At 41.5% G+C, this 20,800-nt stretch overlaps 1 pseudogene; it reads right to left on the reverse strand.

Moving 5' to 3' along the window:
- Positions 1-17,703: 17,703 nt before the first annotated feature.
- On the reverse strand, positions 17,704-20,379 carry LOC148037090 (synaptotagmin-5-like; annotated as a pseudogene).
- Between the last annotated feature and the right edge of the window lie 421 nt (positions 20,380-20,800).

Consider the following 20,800-nt stretch of genomic DNA (forward strand, 5'->3'; position numbering starts at 1 on the left):
GCTATGGGACCCCATCACACGAAAGAGAGACACTATAGGGGCACGAATGGATTTGAAGGATGTAGGTAAGATGGAGGCGCTTTGGCCGTAATCGAGTGCTAATGGTCGCGTGCACCTATCTCGCACTCCTTAGGTTTTGTCCACTAAAGAAGAGTGCATTGTGACGCAAGTAGTCAAGTCTATCCACACTCCGACGAGTATGATGCGTTCTCTCAGGTCTGCATTTTCTAAAGACGACCAATTATTAGGGCTAAAATCCCATGACTAGCATAAGATATGTCAGGTTCGTACTACGAATGGATTGTAATTGGCGTACGCATTTTGCTATTTGGAGTGTAGCCATTTTTCATAATGCTTTCTCCTTTGTGGCAGTTTGTACTATCGATCGCGATCATAGGATGTCTTACTCCAGAAATACGTGGGGCCATTTACAGGTTGTTGACTTTGGTGCAATGGATCTCACAGAAGGAGATTAAGACATCCTCTATTGAATCTACGAGGCGGGGAGCAGTGGAGACGGTCTGTCTCTTTGAGAAATACCTGTCTACCAGCATGCTCACGATACAAATCCACCTTCTTGTGCATCTTGTAGATGAAGTGGAGATTGTTGGACCTGTCCATACGCAATGGATGTTCTTCTTGGAGCGCTTCATGAAAACCCTGAAAGGCTTTGTGTGACAACGAGCTCAGCCAGAAGGTAGCATGGCTGAAGGTTGGTTGGTGTTTGAGGCGCCAGTGCATATTTCACAATGGCTACCAACGGTGGATCCAGACAACAATATGCTATGGTCACTGAAGGACAATGATAGACTAACCAAAGATGTGGTGGTTGGAAATGGGGTAGAAAAAAGAATGGATGCCTCAATGGAGGAGAAGGTGAATCGCTTTTGTATGTTGTACCATGCCTCTATGGAGACGTGGCTCGCCAAGTACCAGATCGCTAGGCAAGATCAAGAGGAAGCGTGAGCTGAATGCCAATGTAGTACATGTCATCGACTGATTCGATATCCCAAGGGCATGGAGGAGATAGCGCGGTTCATGTCAACGCGATGGTTGCATGGAGCTTTGACTGCAGCGTCTCACGAACGGACAGAGATCTCAATGGAGGAGTGGGAATTCTCGAGGGGATGTAGTCCAAAGGTGATGAGGTGTTTAGGATTTGTCGTATCTAAATTTTATATGCGACATCTAATTTGAGTGTTTCAATGTACAATACAAAATATATAGTGCAGCGTGGTCACAAGGACGGCATTTTTGCGTGGAGCATATTGACAAAATGCGCTCCACAATGGACTGTGGTAACATGGCAAGGTTCGAGCAAGAGAGCCGGGGACGAGCAATGGATCCAAACACGGTTGTGGATGAGATGGAGTATTTTGGGAACTTACAAAGTATTGTTATGGTGGATTACCGTAGCTTCTCCATGATACTATTCAATGTGTAGTGGTTCAAAGTGGTACTTGGAGGAGCTAGAGTAACAGTTCGACGAGGTCTATCTGGATTTCTTGAAATAGATTCTGAAAAAAAATGGACGGATTTGCGCGACACCTTTGTGTTGCCGGCCCATTGTGAACAGGTGCATGGAATCATTTGTTTGTTAATTGCATTATGACATGGTTTATGTCACAATGGTTTAATCTCTCTTGTATGTGTTTGTGAATAGGTAATCTTCTATCCAAACCCCCGACAACCTCAATGGTGATATGTTATACCTTCAACTCCCTGAAGTGCGAGAGTATATGATCAAAGCGATGTTCAGAGCATAGATGAAGATAATATGCAAATAGAGGAGTCAATATTGCAAGGGGCGGAGGCCACCAAAAGCTTGGAGCCAGCATCGACTAACAATCATGGAAATACAGGAGTCCAAGAATTCTTTGAGAATGAGGTGGAATCATCCTTTTGTGGTGACATGTCTATCGACCTTCTAGTGTATGCAGAGTTGTGTCAGGAGATTGACATGGGACCATGGAATACTTCATACTTGGAGCATCCACTTACTCAATTCGTTGACCAATCGCTTATAAGGGTACATAAGATATGCATTTTAAATGAGATCTTTTTTCACGATTTATATTATTGTGCTTTGTATGATTTAAATTGATTATTCTAACATCATTTTTTGTCTGTGCAGGTGATATTTTCAGGATGAGTCGAAGGATGAGTGATGAGGAGTTATAGGATATCTTCACACTCATGTCTCTAGACCAGATCACGAGATTCAGAGATTTGGCAGACCAAGAGTTGTCTTGGTCTTCGTCAAGGCACTCCGCTAGATCTACTTCAGCGTGATCTGATGCTTCAACTTCGAGTAGACGAGCTTGATGCTCCAGACTTGGGCTAGAGGGAATGACTGCTTCAGGGTCAAGGGGATGTTGTAGAGATACGAATGCTGTAACGTGTCCACTAGAATCATCCAGGACACGTCTTAGCAGTCCATCGGAAAGGATGTCTAGAAAGCTCCGCCCACATTCCCATGGAATGTTACGGGACTTGCGATCTAGGTTTTCCCGCGTCTGCCACGTAGCGGAAGTATCCTGGCCGTTCCCACTTAGGATCGACCTGAATTAGGGTTTTCCTTATTTGGTCATTACCTAACAGCAACTAGCGTCAGACCCAAGCGAACTACTTTACGCAGAAATGCCAGGTCCAAAGCAGATTCACGCTACACTTGGTTCAAGGAGAATGGGAAACGGGAGGGATGCAAGGCTCAACCTCTCTACCATAAGGCATAGACCCATTCCGTTCCCCTAAAACAGCATAAAATAGGGTAAGACGTAACTCTAGATCATCGCTCTCGTTATTCGTTTTGATGATGATGATCATCCCGCTGTTCTTCGAGATTTTTGAGAAAAGTTCCCGTCTAACCGGAACCACCCAACCGTAGGACGGACTCATGGCCCATCCTCCGCACTTTCCTCGGTTTATTTTAGTTATGTAATTATCTAACACATTAATTTGACATAAAACAATCAGCTTCTTTAATTACTCCTGTTAAGCATTGGTTCCTTCACGTAATCTTATCATGTGACATAGAAAAACAATGTCAGACAAGTTCTTCATTATCATTTCATCATTTAATCTTTGAAATACAAGGAGTTCCGCCCGTAGGCCTATCCATAATCTGCCCGAAGGCTATCCAGTAATCCGCCAGGGATCACTATTCCAAGCTTCCGCCCGTAGACTAGTATGCGGACCTCGAGATCCAATCCCGAGTCATGTTAGCCTCTTGCGCAGGACCCAGAAGGCGAGGGATTTACGGCCAGAGCCCCCCTTGGCACCCAAGCGTCCTCCTGCTTCAAGTAGAGCTCAACGGAGAGACCTCTCGCGGTCGGTTCGGTCCACATTCCCGGCGCGGTCAACAACCCCCTTGGTTAGGGTCAGGCAGGCAGTTCGGGGTAACTAAAACTGCCTCTCCCTTCAGGCCTTCAACCTGAAGCTTTAGATATCTTTTCATCCTTTAGTTCCTTGAGCAAACAATGCAAACAGTGCTTTCTAAACTATTACAGGCACAATCAATTCCAGTGGTCGTTTATTTGGGCAATTTCTAAGGAGTGAATCCTTCTCTCCGAATGCATCCAGCATTTGATCCGAGATCAATTGTGACTTGGCAAGATCCCCAAGTGGTTTGTTTGTTCACCCTATTGTCCTTGGGTTAGGGCCATACCCTGTTAACCCAACTTAACCAATACTTTAGGTTTTATTAACAGTAAATCCTGGCGACCATGTCACTCCAATTTATTGATTGATCATTTGCTTCAAAGCAAATCCCTAACTTTCCTTTTTTCTTGGCAATTATTCCCCAAGAAAGGTGATGTAACAGGATGATTACTCATCCTTTTGCAAGTTCAATTTGCGCAAGAACTTACCAACCTCATTTCAAGAAATGGCAAAACTCTCTTGTGAACAAGTCACAAGTCTATGCCACATTACAACTTTTTGCACAAGTGTCGCATCTATTCCGTGGAATCATTTCACCCATTGAATGGCGTTTTCTGGTCACGGAATTATCTCCAGACGAGAAGCAGGTTTTAGGGTGTCTTCTTACCCAACCCATTCCTAATTACACTAGGCCAACAACGTTTGGTCCTAAGAATTCCAACTCAATCCGAGTTTCATCATTTGTACGAGTGAACCTTAGGGTAGAAACCTTAGATCATTTTATGCATGAGCGTCCAATTGTACCCTACATTCCGTGAATGTGGATAGGACCTTTGGTTTAAGGGTTCGTCTTGGTAACAGGTGCGTGAAACTAGGTCAAGTCCTTAATGTGCTAAACCCTAGCTAGCACTTGGAGTATATTGTATCAATTTAATCATTTCTAAGCGAATCCTTTGTGGATTAGGTGTCTTGGGTAATCCAATTTACTTGTCTTATGATAATGACGAACTATTCCTAAAGATATTGTCTTGATTGAAGACAGGAAAAACTAGTAGTAATACATCATAAATCATGTAAACATGCGATTCATATCCTCTAGATTAGTAATCCCTAACTTTTCTTATTAAGACCAAGCACATGTTAAAATTCACATAACTTCCATTGATTCTACTAGGATATGCATTCACAACTTATGCTTTTAAGCTTTTAAGGTTTTATGTTAAACAACCCATGCAAGCTTTTCCTAAACTTCATTTCTGAATGAAATATTTGTACATTGATTGAGAATTGCGCAATCTTTCCTAACCACTACGTAGTTGAATGAGATTTATGCCAATTGACTAGGTGAATTTGAACATGCATGGGTACTTCCTAATCCATGAAGTTATGTGACTAATTCAATACTTTTGTGTGGAATCCAAATAGATAAAACCTGGACTTGTGGACTCCGTGAAATATCCACGTAAATACTAGGAGAAGATCCTTCCGCAGGCGCGTCTTGTGACTTTTTAGGGGCCATTGTAGGCGTGATTTTGGCTTTCGGTTTGCCTTCGTGGTCTATAAATTTACTCGCCTTGGTATGTAGCCTCAAGATCTTGCCCTTCTCCCTCGTATGCAGGAGATATCTTCAAGGAACTTCGGATCTTTAAAAGGCCGGGCCTGTGAGACTTGGGCCTATGCGATTTGGGTATATGGGATTTGGAGCTTATGGAAGGCCTTAGGATTCGGAGCTTGGGCCTTCTTTCTTTCGGAAAAAGAGAGATTTTGTGAAGGGATCTTGTGAAGGCCTTGCGGAAACGGATGCCTATGAACTTCTTCTTCCTAAATTCTTGGCTAGGGATGATTGGTGGAAAGGGGGTTTTATAAGCTTCCTCTCCTTCTCTTAAAAATGTCGGCTAGGGATGGGCTTATTGGGGGAGCCCCTCTTCTTCCCTTAAAGAACCGGGCCTAGGGATGGGTTTGTGAGTGATTGGTGGGAAGGGGGTTTAGCAAAGGCCCTTAGAATCTTCTAAAACGAAGCTTCTAGTAAGCTTCTAGTCAACGCAGCAACCACGTGAAAAGGGGGGAGATAATAGTGACGGGGAATGGATGACGACGATTCGAAAAGGCTTGATGGCAGCACATGGGCCCAACATCAGCCTGTGGCGTCGACGGCAGAACCCCGGCGTTGGTGTCTGAAGGCGGGATCGCTCGCACGGCACCAGCAGCTCTTGCTTTCAGCGTGGCGGCTTCTCCAGCACGACCTCGGCACAGCAGCCTCATGGCCCCTCTACTCCCACGCAGCTTTCTTCCTTCTCCATGACTCCCCCCTGGTTATATAGGTGAGGGGAGGGGATCCTCCCTCCCCCCACGCGGCATCCTACATGGCCATACCCCCCCCCTCAGGCATCCAGCAAGGATGCTTAGTCATTTTTGCTATTCCCCTTCCCTTCAGCATGACAGTCGCTGGGGGGAAAAAAGGGGAAAATAAAAAAAAAATCCTTTATTTTCAAACTATTATTCTCATGACCTCCTATTAAGAGGAGGTTCATGTAAGGAACGCGCGTTTAGAAATTGGGAATGTCACATTCTCTCCCGCTTGGAGGAATCGAGATGTCCTCATCTCGAGATAAACTGGGGGATATTGATGGTTGAGAGTGCTTTCATCCACCCAAGTGGCATCCTCCTCGGGATAATGTTTCCACTGGACGAGACATTCCTTCAAGGTTCTGGATCTCAATTGTCTCTCCCTAACATCTAAGATCCTGTCAGACTGTAGCTCAAGGACTCCTTGGCTAGGCATTACCATTTGTTGGTCATCAAGTACATGGCTAGGTACATACTTCTTCAGTAGGCTGTTATGGAATACATTATGAACCTTTAGGTTTTGAGGGAGTTGCACTCTATAAGCATTAGGTCCTAGGCACTTAAGGATCTTGTATGGTCCACAATACCTTGGACTTAGCTTCTTGCAATCTCCTAAGGATAGGAAACTCTTCTTTGGGCGTACACAATTGAAGACCATGTCCCTTTCCTCGAAGGTTCTACCTTGACGCTTCAAATCAGCGTATGTCTTTTGTCTATCCTTGGTGGCTTGGATGTCCTATCTTATTGACTTTACTTGGTCATCCATCTCTTCCATCATTTGCCTTGAAGCTTCAACCCACAAGGTTGGACTTGAGAAGCTTAGGGGACTTCGACAGTCATGCCCATACAATGCTTAAAAAGGGCTCATCTGAATGGTTTGTTGGTAAGAAGCATTGTAGGCAAACTCAACCAAGGGCAAGTATTGAATCCACCTTTCTGGTTCCCAGCAGCAGTGTGCCCTACGCATATCCTCGATGACTTGATTGACTCGCTCCGTTTGACCATCAGTTTAGGGATGGTAGGCTGTGCAAAAATAAAGTTGAGTCCCAATAGCTTCAAAGATAGCTCTCCAGAAGTATGATGTGAAGAGAGAATCATGATCACTAACGATTCTTCTGAGTAACCCATGTAGCTTGAATATCTCCTTGATAAACAACCTTGCAATGTCTGAGGCTTTATAGTTTGTCTTTACCAGAATAAGGTATGCAACCTTAGTCAACATGTCAACCACAACCATGATGGAGTGGTATCCTCTCTGAACTTGGGGTAGGCCAATCAACAAAGTCCATACTGATGAATTCCCTTTTCATTTGGGGAATGTCGAGTGGTTGCAGCTTCCTTGGCATCTTGACATGTTTGATTTTAATACGTTGACAAGACAAACACTCAGTGACATATTTAAAAATGCCACCTTTAAGACTCTCCCAATAGTAGTTCTTCCTAACTGTATTGAGAGTCTTGGCATAGCTAGGATGTCCTGAGAAAGGTCAATCATGAGCGTCATACAATATCTTCTGCTTAAGTGACTGGCTTGCCGGTATACATAATCACGTTCTTATGGTAGACAAGTCCACTATTGATAGAGAATTCATGATACTTAGCCTATAGCTTTTATTCATGGTCCTTGATAGAGATCTCCTTCAGCATTGTTTGGTAGGCCAAATCATGGCATGCTTCTTCTCTAGCTAACTCAAGTATTGGGTTGTTTGGCATGGACACCTCTGTAGCTAGAGATCTAGCTATTGATGGATTTTGCAAGATTAGTGAATTAAGGAATGCCTTGCGACTGAGTGCATCAGCAAGTACATTCTCCTTTTCCAGTTCAGTACTTGATCTTAAGGTCATACTCCTTCAGCACTTCAATCCACTGATATTGCCTCATGTTGAGCTTGTTCTAGGTAAAGTTCCACTTGAGACTTTTTATGATTAGTCACTAGTGTAATCGTGTTACCGAGCAGGTAGTGTCTCCAAGCTTGACAACTAAAAGTTCAAGATCATGAGTAGCATAATTCTCCTCATGGCTCTTCAGTTTCTTGAAGATTATGCTATAGGATGACTTTTCTACATGAGCACACATCCTAAGGCAAGCATGCTAGTATCAGTTACTACCTCAAACTCCTTACTGTGGTCTAGAAGTTTTAGGATCGGTACTGATACCAAACTTTGCTTCAACCTATCAAAGCTAGTTTGTTCGGTTGTTTGCTTTTTCAGTAAGTCTGTCAAAGGTGCTGCAATCAAAGCATAGTTTTTGATGAAGACCCTATACCATCTTGTCAATCCAAGAAAGCTGCGTATTTCTTTGACAGTTGTTGGTATTTGGCCATGCTAGAACATTTGTGACTTAGGCCGGCTCCACTGAGATTCCTTCTACCGATATGATGAATCCCAGATAACCAATATGATGTTTGAGGAATGCACAATTTCGTCATCTTAGCATACAGCTTGTGTGACCTCCTTGTCTCAAGGAAATTCCAAAGTTGGGATTCATGATCTCCTTCCTGTTTGGAATAGAGTGTCATCAAAGAAGACGAGCACGAAGTTATCAAGATATGGTCTAAAAATATCTTGCATTAACCTATTGAGGGTGGCAGGCGCATTCGTAATCCCTAATGACATAACTAGAACTCAAAGTGTCCATATCTAGTGTTGAAGGTCGTCTTTGGGGTATCTTCTTCCTTGATTATTATCTGATAGTAACTAGACCTAAGATAATCTTGGAGAAGTTCTTGGCACCCTGAAGACTATTAAGAAGCTCATCTATTCTAGGAATATGATATTTGTTCTTGACTGTTGATTGATTCAACCCACTGTAATTCCAACTAATCAACCCACCAATACCTAATCAACTGGTTAAGCCATTGGGACACCAAGTAGATGTGCATGTGTGGTCTAATGTAGGTGTATTTGAATTGATTTAGGCAACCATAACCAATGGTTTTTCTGCATAGTACCCTTGAGTGAGCAAGAGGAATCATGGAGCCCATCATTGCGTGCTAACCATTGCCTTTTATGGTTTCTATAGATCCATCTTATATTCTTGGTATCGCTCTCTAAATTTTTAGTTTGAATAATGATTGCGCTGTCGTGATGTTATGAGGACAGAGTGTGAAAAATTATGGAATGCATCATCATTCGACTTCTCTATTGATCTAGAGAGTCAATGTGATCTGAGCCATTAGTAGTAGTGTGAGTTGCATAGATTATCCAAAAATACTAGATTTCTGGATAATTTTAGTCCATTTTTTATATTGTTTACTGTAAAAATCCGAAAAAGTTAGAAAAAGCTTCTAGATTAGGATGGCATGCAAAAAGCTAGTTGCTTTTTCAGCCAATTAGGAGATTTTTCATAAAAAAGACAGATTGACGAAATCTGCACATCATGATCGCTGTAAATCGGCTGAAAACTGTAGATTGAACTGAAGGAAGAAGAAGGAGTGATCTGGGAGATCCGTGACCAGGTGTCATGGGGTTTTACTCCCCTTTCGGAGCCAACGAGCCATCTGATTTGGATTCTAGACAGCAGAGAAAGAGCGGATTTTTCAGATCCACGTTTTTGGTCTACGAAGGAGCTCTACAAGAACTAATGCCTGGAGATTGCTTCTGAGTAGTGCAAAGATTCCAAGTTCTTTCAATACATATTGATTCAATTCATTGTGATTTGTTTTTGTCATGTTTACCACTTGGGTATTCTCTATCTTCTCTTCCATCTCCTATCTCTACTTCCTTCCACTTTTGATCCTCGGTGGATTGGACCTTTCGACAAAAAACCCTCTGACATTGGTGAACCTGACGTGAAAGGTTGTCATAGAAGAAGGAAAGATAATATGGGAGAACGTTTGAATACAATCTCCAGTAATGTTTTTCAACAGTTAGTGCAAAATATGAATATGCTTATGCAGGTACAACAACAACAACAAGTGATGCAAGCTTCAACTCAAACAGAAGGTGTTGTGATGAATGTTTTGCAAGCAGTTGAGCGTGAGGTGAAGTTATTCAATGGCAGGAATGTATCTGCATATGTACATACCTATGCTCAGAAGATGGAATTCTTTGGAGTGGCTCAATCTGCATGGAGCCGGCATTTTGTACGTGTTACTGTTCACGAACTGAATGCACGGAATACTGAATTATACTTGCAGGATGCTGACTGGGTAGCCTTCAAGAAGACACTCAGGGAAGAATTTTACATTGAGAACACCAATTTGATTACGCGCAAGACTTTGCATGAGTGGGTTATACAACCCAATAAGGGTCTTCTGGCTACAAAATTGTTAAGAGAATTTGAGCAATTGGATCTTGCAGAACACCAAGCTCTTGCAAGTCAGAAAATTGAATTGTTTCTACAGGCAGCTAATCTTGAGCTTCAAGAGAAGCTTGATGATTTGCTGGAGGATCAGACTACAGAGACAGGTTTGAAAACAAAGTGGAGACATGTCAAGGAAGTTGTTACTGCGCTTGTGAAGAAGCATGGAAGAAGAGAAAGATTGCATGTCTCTAGCTTGCCCACTGTTACGGGTAAGACAATTGAAGTATCTAGTAAGCCACCCGCTTCCGTGGCTAACCCTAATGGCTGTACCTACTATTGTTCCCTCTGTTAGGGAAGATGTCTTAGATGAATTGGTCAAAGGGATGCAGGATCTTCAATTGAAGGTTGCAAACTTGGATGAAAAAGGACAAGAGGAAAGGGGACGGGCAGCAGCCCCTAAGCCTAGAAAAATATGTATGTGGTGTGACAGTTTGCAACACGAGAGAAAGGATTGTGTTTCCTATCAGGAGGCCTTGGCACGACAGCTTATCTTTTGGAAAGATGGCAAGATCCATGCACAAGAAATGCGATTGCCTCTTGCTTTGAATTTTGGAAAGGGAGGTATGCAAAAGTTGTTGGAAGACTTGGCTGTCCGAAATGCTTATGCGGTGGTACATGCTCCTACTTTTGGTCTACAGCTGGATAGAATGCATGGCCAAGTGATGGTTGGTCCAAAGGCTGAAATATGGACACATGCTTTACATGCAGCTGAAAAGAGAAAGGTCACTGATAGTGAAATGTCTCATGTAGAGCAAGACATTCGTGGCATAACTGGTTGGGAATCACCGGTAGATGCATATTCAGTGTATGCATATTTAGCAAAGGTACAAAACACGGATGTACTTATGGAAGAAAAATGAAAAAGAGATGAAGATATGGTAGGGACATCTAAAAGAATGACAAGAAGAAGTGTGATCAGCCTAAAGCTGCAAATCAGCCACCTCCCGAGCATGTTATGGAAGGGGTTAGTCAAAACCAAAAACAGGATAACAAACAAGAGGGCAAAAAGAAGGGCAAGCAACCAGGATAAAAGTTGCAATCTGACATTGAGACACCCACATATCTTAAGAAGGTTCTTGAAGAACGGATCTTAAACAGTCGGGTGGAATTTACCTTGGGAGAGGTGCTTGGCATTGCCAAGTGAGAATTTCATGATGAGATCATTGACATAATTAAAAGGAAGTGTCAGTTTCTTGGTAATACCACTAGTGCATTGCTGCAATTTGAAGAGGAAACATGTTTGTTGGGTATTCGCGCTAAATATGAGCATGAAGTAAGTACTAGATTATCTATGCAGGATGATACTAATCAGTGGACAACATGTGGAAAAGAAAAGAAAGTGGCTGAAAATGCATTGTCTTGTAGCAATATGCATGGTGGAGTAAGGCAAATGCAACAATATGGAGAAGAGACTCGAGGATTTATTCCTCGAAGTCACTACACAAGAAATCATTGGGCTAGAGCTGCCACTTAAACGGTAGTGAAAATAGGGGAGCGTGAAACTCCTTGTGTTGCTTTACTTGACCATGGGTCTGAGATAATGTCATTGAGTGGGGATTGTATGAAAATGGTGCATGGCCTATGGACATTTAGTCATGGTTGGCATGTGCGGGCTGCAAATAATTCTTCAAGGGAGCTCTATGCTGCATGTCCTAATGTAAAAGTGACAATTTGTGATGTGCAAGAAGAGCAACACTTTTTTGTGCAAGAAAATTCCTCATATGCAATGATTTTGGGATAGCCCTATATTACAGGGGTGCGTATGGAAACAAAGGTACTTGATGTTTCTGCTTATGTAAGTGTCAGAAGCAAAGATGGGAGAAAAGCAATCCAATTTCCTACTGTTTATGCTAATCATCCTAGAAATCGTGATACGCTTCGAGAGTCTCCTTTGGTTCCAAATGCAAGGGAATTCAAAGACTTGGATTTTCACTAAGCACTGTTGTAATCCAGGGCTACAGTAGTGCTGTTCAGAGGGTGTACTCGCCTCATGATGAAATGAAGCATGTATTTATTCTTGGTAATTCTCTGTTTACAGCAAACAGTTCATGTTGGTTTAAGCCTATGGAAGCTATGTGTAGGGCTGAACGCATATCTATGAAATGGGCTATTAAGAAACTGAGATCATTGGGGCTATTAACTGAAAATGATGGCATTTCAAGCATCTTTTATGGGCTGAATATTACTGACACTATGGCTGAAATTTAGCAACTATACATGCAGAAAATGAGGCTGAAAACAGAGTGTTGTCAGTATGTTCTTTGGATATGTATGATGTTATAGCATTGTTTGCTCAGCAAGAAGGATTACAATGGGCTAAAGCACTTGTGGAGACAAAGTATAAGATAGTTGACAAAAAGGTGAAACCAATTGCTTTGCCACTTCCATTAGAGAGTGAGGGTTTGTATAAAAAAGTGTCAAGGCAGACAAGCTTACGGGATCCTAAAGATATAGGTCATCAGTTCACATCTGAAACATTACAGGAATTGAAAGTTGGTGTAGAAGGGTTTCTTTTGCCCGCTAAGAGAAACTATTTTTTGCAGTTGGCTAGACATGGGAAGGCATTCACATTTCAACCAAGTGAAATAGGTTGTGTGGATCCAAATGTTGTCTCTCTTATGGTCATATTTACTGTGCCACATGTACCATGGAACTTGAGGCCTATTGCAGTGCCTAAAGCTTACTTGCCAAAGCTGATGGATTTGCTAAATGAAAAGATTCACATGAAGATCTTGGAGCCTTCTTCATCCCCGTACTCAAATCGTTGGTTTACTGTGCCCAAAAAGAATGGTGCTTTGAGATTTATTCAAGACATGCAACTGGTCAATAAAGTGACCATAAGAAATGTGGGTGCAGGTCCTGTGGTTGATGAATTTGCAGAGGCTTTTGCAGGCAAAGCGATCTATTCTTTGGGTGATCTTTACTCGGGGTATGATCAGTTTCAGCTTGCAATTGAAAGCAGGGATATCAAAACCATGAAGACTCCTTTGGGATTAGTACGGATGTGTACTCTCCCATAGGGAGTAACAAACTCAATGCACACATGACAAATGCTATGAATAGGGTACTCAGGGATTTTATACCACAATTGACTATGCCCTTCTTGGATGATGTTCCAATTAAAGGGTGTGCAGTGGATGAAAAGAATGAAGAGATGGATGCTCATGGATGCAGACAATTTGTTGCAGATCATATTATGGTTGTGAGAGGATTTTGACACGTCTAGAAGAGGTGTATTTAACTCTTTCTGGACAAAAGTCTGTCTTTGGAGTTGAAGAGGTTTTGATTGTTGGGCATATGTGTGGGCCTTATGGGCGAAGGCCATCACCAGCAAAAATAGATGGGATTGATAGAACACAAGATGTATGCACAAATGTATCAAAAGTGCGTAGATTCTTGGGTGCATGTGTGTTCTATTTGATATGGATTCCTCACTGTGCACATGTAGCAGATGTTCTTTATCAACTTCTAAGGAAATGTCAAAAATTTCATTGGGAAAGGAAGCATTAGAAAGCAATGAAGAAATTGAGAAAGCCTAACTATTCACATGGAAATCCTAACATTATTACTGTTGATACAAGCCCAATCGGTATTGGATGGGCAATTGGGCAAGATGATGAGGAAGGGGAAAGGTATGCAATACGCTTTGGTGCAAAAGTATCGACTGAACGACAAAGAAGATATCCATAGGTAAAAAGAGAATTATGGGGAATTGTGACAGCCCTTAAATGTGATAAGGAGTATCTTATGGGTGCTCATGTAGTTATTGAGACTAATTGTTTGCCGGTATTGGGTATGATTACTAGTTGTGCTACCTCGGAACATTGCTATTCTCCAGTGGATTGCATACATCAAATCTTTGAACCTTGAATTTCAGCATATTGCAGGAAGAGATAACCCAGTGGGCAGACATGTTATCTCGAGCACACTATGAGAATGAAGATGGGATGATGGATGAGGAGGAAGAAGATGGCTTTCTTATGACTGAAAATGATGTTGCAAGAGTGAATTTAGCAATGCAAGGTGTTGCTATAGCATTAAAACAGAAGCTTGGACAACAAAGAGAAGACACTTTAGATGTTTTGCATCTTGTGTAGAAGTGTTTTTGGAAGACAAATATGCAGGAGAGTGGCTAAGAATTGGTCAATATCTTAGTATATTAACAAAAAGAGATGAATGGTCAGATGAGGAGTTTAAGAAGATCAAGATAAAAGCCTATGGATTTTTCTTAAAAGATTGATACTTATGAAAACATGCTAAAAAGAAGTAGGGTATGCCATTGCGAGTTTTGGGTGACAGAGCTTCATAAGTAAAAGTAATGCAAGAATTTCATGATATCTTGTGGGCTGGTCATAGAGGTGTTTGGGGTACTTTTACAAAGATCAAAGAAAAATATTGGTGGCAAGGTATGTATAAGGATGTTGCTCACTTTGTGGAAACATGTACGACATGTCAAATGTATTCAACTGTGAGACATCGGGATGGATTGCAACCCACATATCCATTATCTCTTTATTTTAAGTGGGTGATGGATTTGGTCACAATGCCAACATATCTTTGGCAAATGAGGTATCTTGTGCTTGCTCGTGAAGACTTGACTAATCAAGTGGAAGGGAGAGATCTACATATTAAGTCGACAAATGTCGTATGTACTTTTCTCATCTTTTGTCGATATATTGGCTGTGCGGGAAAAATTATACTAGATAGGGATGAGTTGGATGCAGATGAAGCTCATGATTTCTTTGCACGATTGGGGATAAAGCTTGCTTTGACTTCAGTCTATAACCCTGAAGGAAATGGAAAAAGTGAAAGAGATCATCCACCTATTGTGAAGGCATTGGCCAAAGCATGTGGAGAGAAGATAAAATAGTGGCCATGATTGCTCCCTTATGCTTTGTGGGCTGACAGAACAACTCATAGTGCTGTTACAGCATATATGCCTGCAAAATTGACGTATGGTCAAAAACCTATCATGCCGATAGAAGAGATGACAGTCACATGAAGTGTGTCACCTTGGAAGGAGGAGTTGAATCGAGAGGAGTTGTTGGCCTTACACATTAGATAATTGGAAAGAAAGTCAAAAGACATAGAGGCAGCAACTGAAAAGCTAGGGGCATCAAGGATACATAACAAGAAACGGTTTGAAAAAAGACATAGACTGAGACCAAGAACCATACAAGATGGGGACTGGGTATTGGTTTATGATAGCAGTTTAGATAACCAGCATAGTGCCATGCATAAAGTTTCTAAAAGATGGTTTGAACCCTATGTGGTAAGACAGGTGTTTGATAATGCTACTTATGCATTAAATGAGGTGGATAGGACAACCGTAAAACTTCTGGTAGCAGGGAAAAGAATCAAATTATTCAAAAGGTGAAAATCTACTACCTATGAGTTGCCAAAATTGGAAGAAAATAGTGGTCTTGATACAAGGGCTACCCAGGAAGATATGGAAGATGAAGAAGTAAAGGATATGGTTGCAGAGGATGAGGAGGACTCAGAATTCGGTGACAACTAGGATTTTGGCACATACCGGAGGATGTGCAAGTTCAGAGGGGGTGGATGTCATGATGTTATGAGGACACAGTGTGAAAAAGTATGGAATGCATCATCATCCGACTTCTCTATTGATCGAGAGAGTCAATGTGATATGAGCCATTAGTACTAGTGTGAGTTGCATGGATTATCCAAAAATACTAGATTTTTGCATAATTTTAGTCTATTTTTTATATTATTTATTGTAAAAATTCGAAAAAGTTAGAAAAAGCTTCTAGATTAGGATGGCATGCAAAAAGCGAGTTGCTTTTTCAGCCAATTAGAAGATTTTTCATAAATAAGATAGATTGACGAAATCGTGCACGTTGTCGAAGGGTTTTCGAAAGCAAAGTCGCAACCACAAAGGTTCTTGAGAAATTCCAAGATAGAAGATCAATCAATCAAGATCAGGCTATGCAACAGTAAATTCCAGACTCTTCATATTGAATGCAAAGATTGTTGATTTAACATGCATTTGAGAGATTTCCCAAAAGAAGAAGACCAATCGTAGTCTCCACAGTGTAGCTTAGTCTCAATTAAAGCTTCGAACAATGTCCTGTTAAGAAGATGTTTAGGTGTGTCCAAAACCACGCATATACATAATGTCAAAGTGATGTAATGAACAAATAGAAGCCTGTTCAATAAGCCTGCTTTTTTCTATTGTTCAAGCACTTTTTCGGAATCTATACTTTGGTAGGCTGACTTAGAACAGAATGGCCAGTTAAATTCTAGCTTTGAGCTCATGTAAATAGAGTCATTTGCAGTAAAATGGAATAGTTTATAGCCACTTTCATGAGAGCACCTCCTCTTTGAACCTTCCTTCTGATCATTCAATCCAAATGTTGCTCCAAATAAAGCCATTCACTGCAGCAATAAGTGGCTTCATATATTAGCTACATCATTCCACCTTGAAGGAAAGGAGGACATCCAGATGTCAACAGGATTCTTATCCTTCATCTCCTTGATAACTACACCAACTTTAAGTCCATGACAAATGCCAAGAGGTTAGGCTTGCATCCTGTCTCTCCATTGTCTCTGCATAGGTCTGTACCTTGTTCAGTTATTACAGATCTAACTCATCCAACTTTAAAGACCATATAACAGACCCACCATCTGCTGTTTCATGGGTATCATGGACTCTAAATGCCCCCTGCAATAGCACCACGAATCCCCCAGCAGGTCGAAAGCAACCTCACGTATTGTCAGTTTATCTTTATCACTTCTGTATGCCTCAATAATACCAAGAGAGCCAAGAATTTGGCCACTAGTTGGAAAATCAGGACCTGGAAGATGTTCACACAGAGCAACAGAACAATGTTACGATAGTTGTCTATGTGCAACAACGACACAACATGTTGAGGCAACACTCGCAAGTTTCATAACAGCAGAAGCAACAGCAAAGCTAAGGCATGTGTACAGGCATCCCTTCTTCTCGCTGTGCTTTCGGTCTTTCTGATGGTGACCAGATGGATTAGGAGAACATACGAAGATGGCCGAAAGAGCTGTGGAGTTACAGAAGGGACGGGAGAAAAAGTCTCATGGAAAGGCATGGTGTGACAGATTTAGCCGAGAAATCTCCTTTTGATCCTATTGTCGCTGATCCTCCTGGGGATGGGTGGAAAGAGTGCCCACGATCCATTTGCCATCCTCTTCTTCGCAGCAAGCAGGTTGGTCGTTTCTTCATCACTCTCCGTTCAGTCATCTTTTTCATCTTCGTCATCGTTTTGCAGGTCCCAGTACCAAACGAAATTCGATTGTCTGTCTAACGGTTGATCTTCTTGTTAACACTAGTTGTCGTCTTCTCTGCAACAACTTCTCCCCTCTTCGATTGCAACTCGGTCAGGTTTTCTTCATCTCGACTTCTCTTCACAGCATTCGATTACCCAGTAAATGAAGTCTTAGAAGATGTTTGAGAAGACCAATAACACTCACCGCCACTAAAAAAAACATCCATGTCATCTGCTAATTCAATCCTTCGACTCCAGAAACATTCGGTCCCCAGATCCCCCTGTTTCTGTTGCTTTTTTTTCTTTCCCCAGACCAGATGATTCCATTTTTACTACACGGCGGCCAGTCAGAATTTATCCTCAAACAACCCCAAAGCTCGCACTTTTTATTGCATTCAAATCAAGTAACTATACATTGTATTCATTGGAAGGAATATACAAGAGCTCTAAATGTACCTCTCCTCTGTATTTCATGGAACTAGCAAACTTTATATGAAAGTGCTTGACAAGAGGAATCCATTTATCCATTAACACTCTTGGCTACAAACTGTTAAGGTCCGTCCAATTTAGCATAGCCAAGAAATTCTGGTTCTTGCACGCCTTCCTCATTCATAACTTTAATATACAAGCTTTGTGTGGGAATATCCTCTCTATCAAATTCAAATGTCTGATTCCATAATGGATTGAGATCATTGTTTATTGTCCTGCTTTTCTTCATATACTTTGGAATAGGTCTTACGTAGAGGATTGCAAAGGGGTCAGACTTCCCAATAATATCCTTGTTCAAAAGTTTTCTTGCTTGTATCAATTTTACTTGTAATACACCAATAACTTGTAATCCCAGGTCTGGATAATCGCCAGGTAAAACATTCAATACTTGACACATTGGCCAAAGCAAAGAATCTGTAACTGTTGTTTTGATACATTCCTCAACTCTGCTTTGAATTGTGGGAAGAGAGCTGACATGGCAACCAATGACCTTCAAATCAAAATCAAAAGATTTAAGCTCCCTCAAAGAGTAAATGACAGCTCCAAAAAACATGGGATCTCTTCCACTAAAGGTTTGAAAATGAGGCAAAAGTTTGTGCTATATTAATGTCCTTAACCTGCATAGGCAATGCTAATCCAACCCTATTTCAGCATATGTTGGGCATATCCTCCAATCAAAGAGCTCTATGTCACAACATCTTGATTGGGTAGTGTATCAGAAATAACATGCGCATCTGGTAGGTTTCCATACTTGGCATACATGCCATCTAGAGCATTACAGATAAGTTCCGCTTGCTCCAACCCCCTCTCCATTATACTGCCCATGCAGAACAAAATGCAAACACAACGACTAAGTATGTACAAAGTAACAAATGTCATACACACAACTTTTTGGTGGATTCCACACCTTGGATGCGCACAGTACAACATCCACCCCCTCTGATCCTGCGCATCCTCCGGATGGGCCAACTACCCATGATCATTATCGTCAAGATCCACGAACAGATCAATCTCTTCATTGTGTATTTCCGGTATATCAACAAGATTATTTGTCATATCATCTGTCTCTTCTATTGGAGTTTCTTCGCGTTGCTCTTCTCTTGCAAATTCTTTCAATGCATAATCCTCATCATCTCTTTTCTTGAAAATCTTGATTCTTTTTCCTGCAACGGGCACTCTAAGCACTATCCCATCCAATTCTATCAACTCATATGTTGCATTGTCAAAGACATGTCTGACTATGTACGGCCTAAACCATCTTTTCACCATCTTTCGAAGTGCAATATGCTGATTTTCAAGGTTGCTATCAAAGACTAATACCCAGTCTCCCTCTTCTATTGCTCTAGGCTGTAAGCGATGCCTGCTGTCAAACACGTCCTTATTTCTAAGTCTAGCAACCTTCAACCAGTCAATAGCTAGCTGAATATCATCTCGTCTTCTCTCCAACTGCCGGATCCAAAGAGCTAAGAGCTCCTCTCTCTTCAAATCCTCCTGCCAAGGTAAAACTGACCAAGTCAAAGCACAAGTCTCAGTCGGCATGTCATCTTTTTCATCTTCGACGTCATCGTTTTGCAGGTCCCAGTACCAAACGAAATTCGATTGCCTGTCTGATGATTGATCTTCTTCTTGTTAACACTAGTCGTCCTCTTCTCTGCAACAACTTCGCCCCTCTTTGACTGCAACTCCATCAGCTTTTCTTCGTCTCGACTTCTCTTCATAGCATTCGATTCCCCAGTAATTAAAGTCTTAGAATATGTTTGAGAAAACCAATAGCACTCACCGCCACTAAAAAAAACATCTATGTCATCTGCTAATTCAATCCTTCGACTCCAGAAACATTCGATCCCCAGACCCCCCTGTTTCCGTTGCTTTTTTTTTCTTTCCCCAGGCCAGACAGTTCCATTTTTATTGCACGGCGGCCAGTCAGAGTTTCTCCTCACACAACCCCAAAGCTCGCGCTTTTTATTGCATTCAGATCAAGTGACTGTACACTCTATTCATTGGAAGGAATATACAAGAGCTCTAAATGTACCTCTCCTCTGTATTTCATGGAACTAGCAAACTTTATATCAAAGTGCTTGACAAGAGGAATCCATTACCCATTAACACTCCTGGCTGCAAACTGTTAAGGTCCACTTTAGCACAACCAAGAAATTCTGGTTCCTGCACGCCTTCCTCATCCATAACTTTAATATAAAAGCTTTGTGTGGGAATATCCTCTATATCAAATTCAAATGTCTGATTCCATAATGGATTGAGATCATTGTTTATTGTCCTACTTTTCTTCATATACTTTGGAATAGGTCTTACGTAGAGGATTGCAAAGGGGTCAGACTTCCCAATAATATCCCTGTTCAAAAGTTTTGTTGCTTGTATCAATTTTACTTGTAATCCCAGGTCTGGATAATCGCCAGGTAAAACATTCAATACTTGACGCGTTGGCCAAAGCAAAGAATATGTAACTGCTGTTTTGATACATTCCTCAACTCTGCTTTGAATTGTGGGAAGAGAGCTGACATGGCAACCAATGACCTTCAAATCAAAATCAAAAGATTTAAGCTCCCTCAAAGAGTAAATGACAGCTCCAAAAAACATGGGATCTCTTCCACTAAAGGTTTGAAAATGAGGCAAAAGTCTGTGCTATATTAATGTCCTTAACCTGCATAGGCAATGCTAATCCAACCCTATTTCAGCATATGTTGGGCATATCCTCCAATCAAAGAGCTCCATGTCACAACATCTTGATTGGGTAGTGTATCAGAAATAACATGCACATCTGGTAGGTTTCCATACTTGGCATACATGGTGCGCAGATCGGTCGCTGTATGCTCACGTAGTGAATCCCCGAAGGTCCCCAAGAACAATGAACTCTACCTTTTTGCACAAAAAACAATGTAAAAGCATGAACGACAAGAAGCAAGAGACCAATTGGGTTCAATCTCCCCCCATGCCTTGTGTGAGCGCTTCACAAAGCATGTATTTTATGTATATTTCCATCTTCATGCTCAATAATAGC

Source organism: Lygodium microphyllum, chromosome 4 (genome assembly GCF_053477565.2).
Source record: "Lygodium microphyllum isolate KBCC chromosome 4, Lygodium_microphyllum_v1.1.10, whole genome shotgun sequence".
Taxonomy (NCBI): Eukaryota; Viridiplantae; Streptophyta; class Polypodiopsida; order Schizaeales; family Lygodiaceae; genus Lygodium; species Lygodium microphyllum.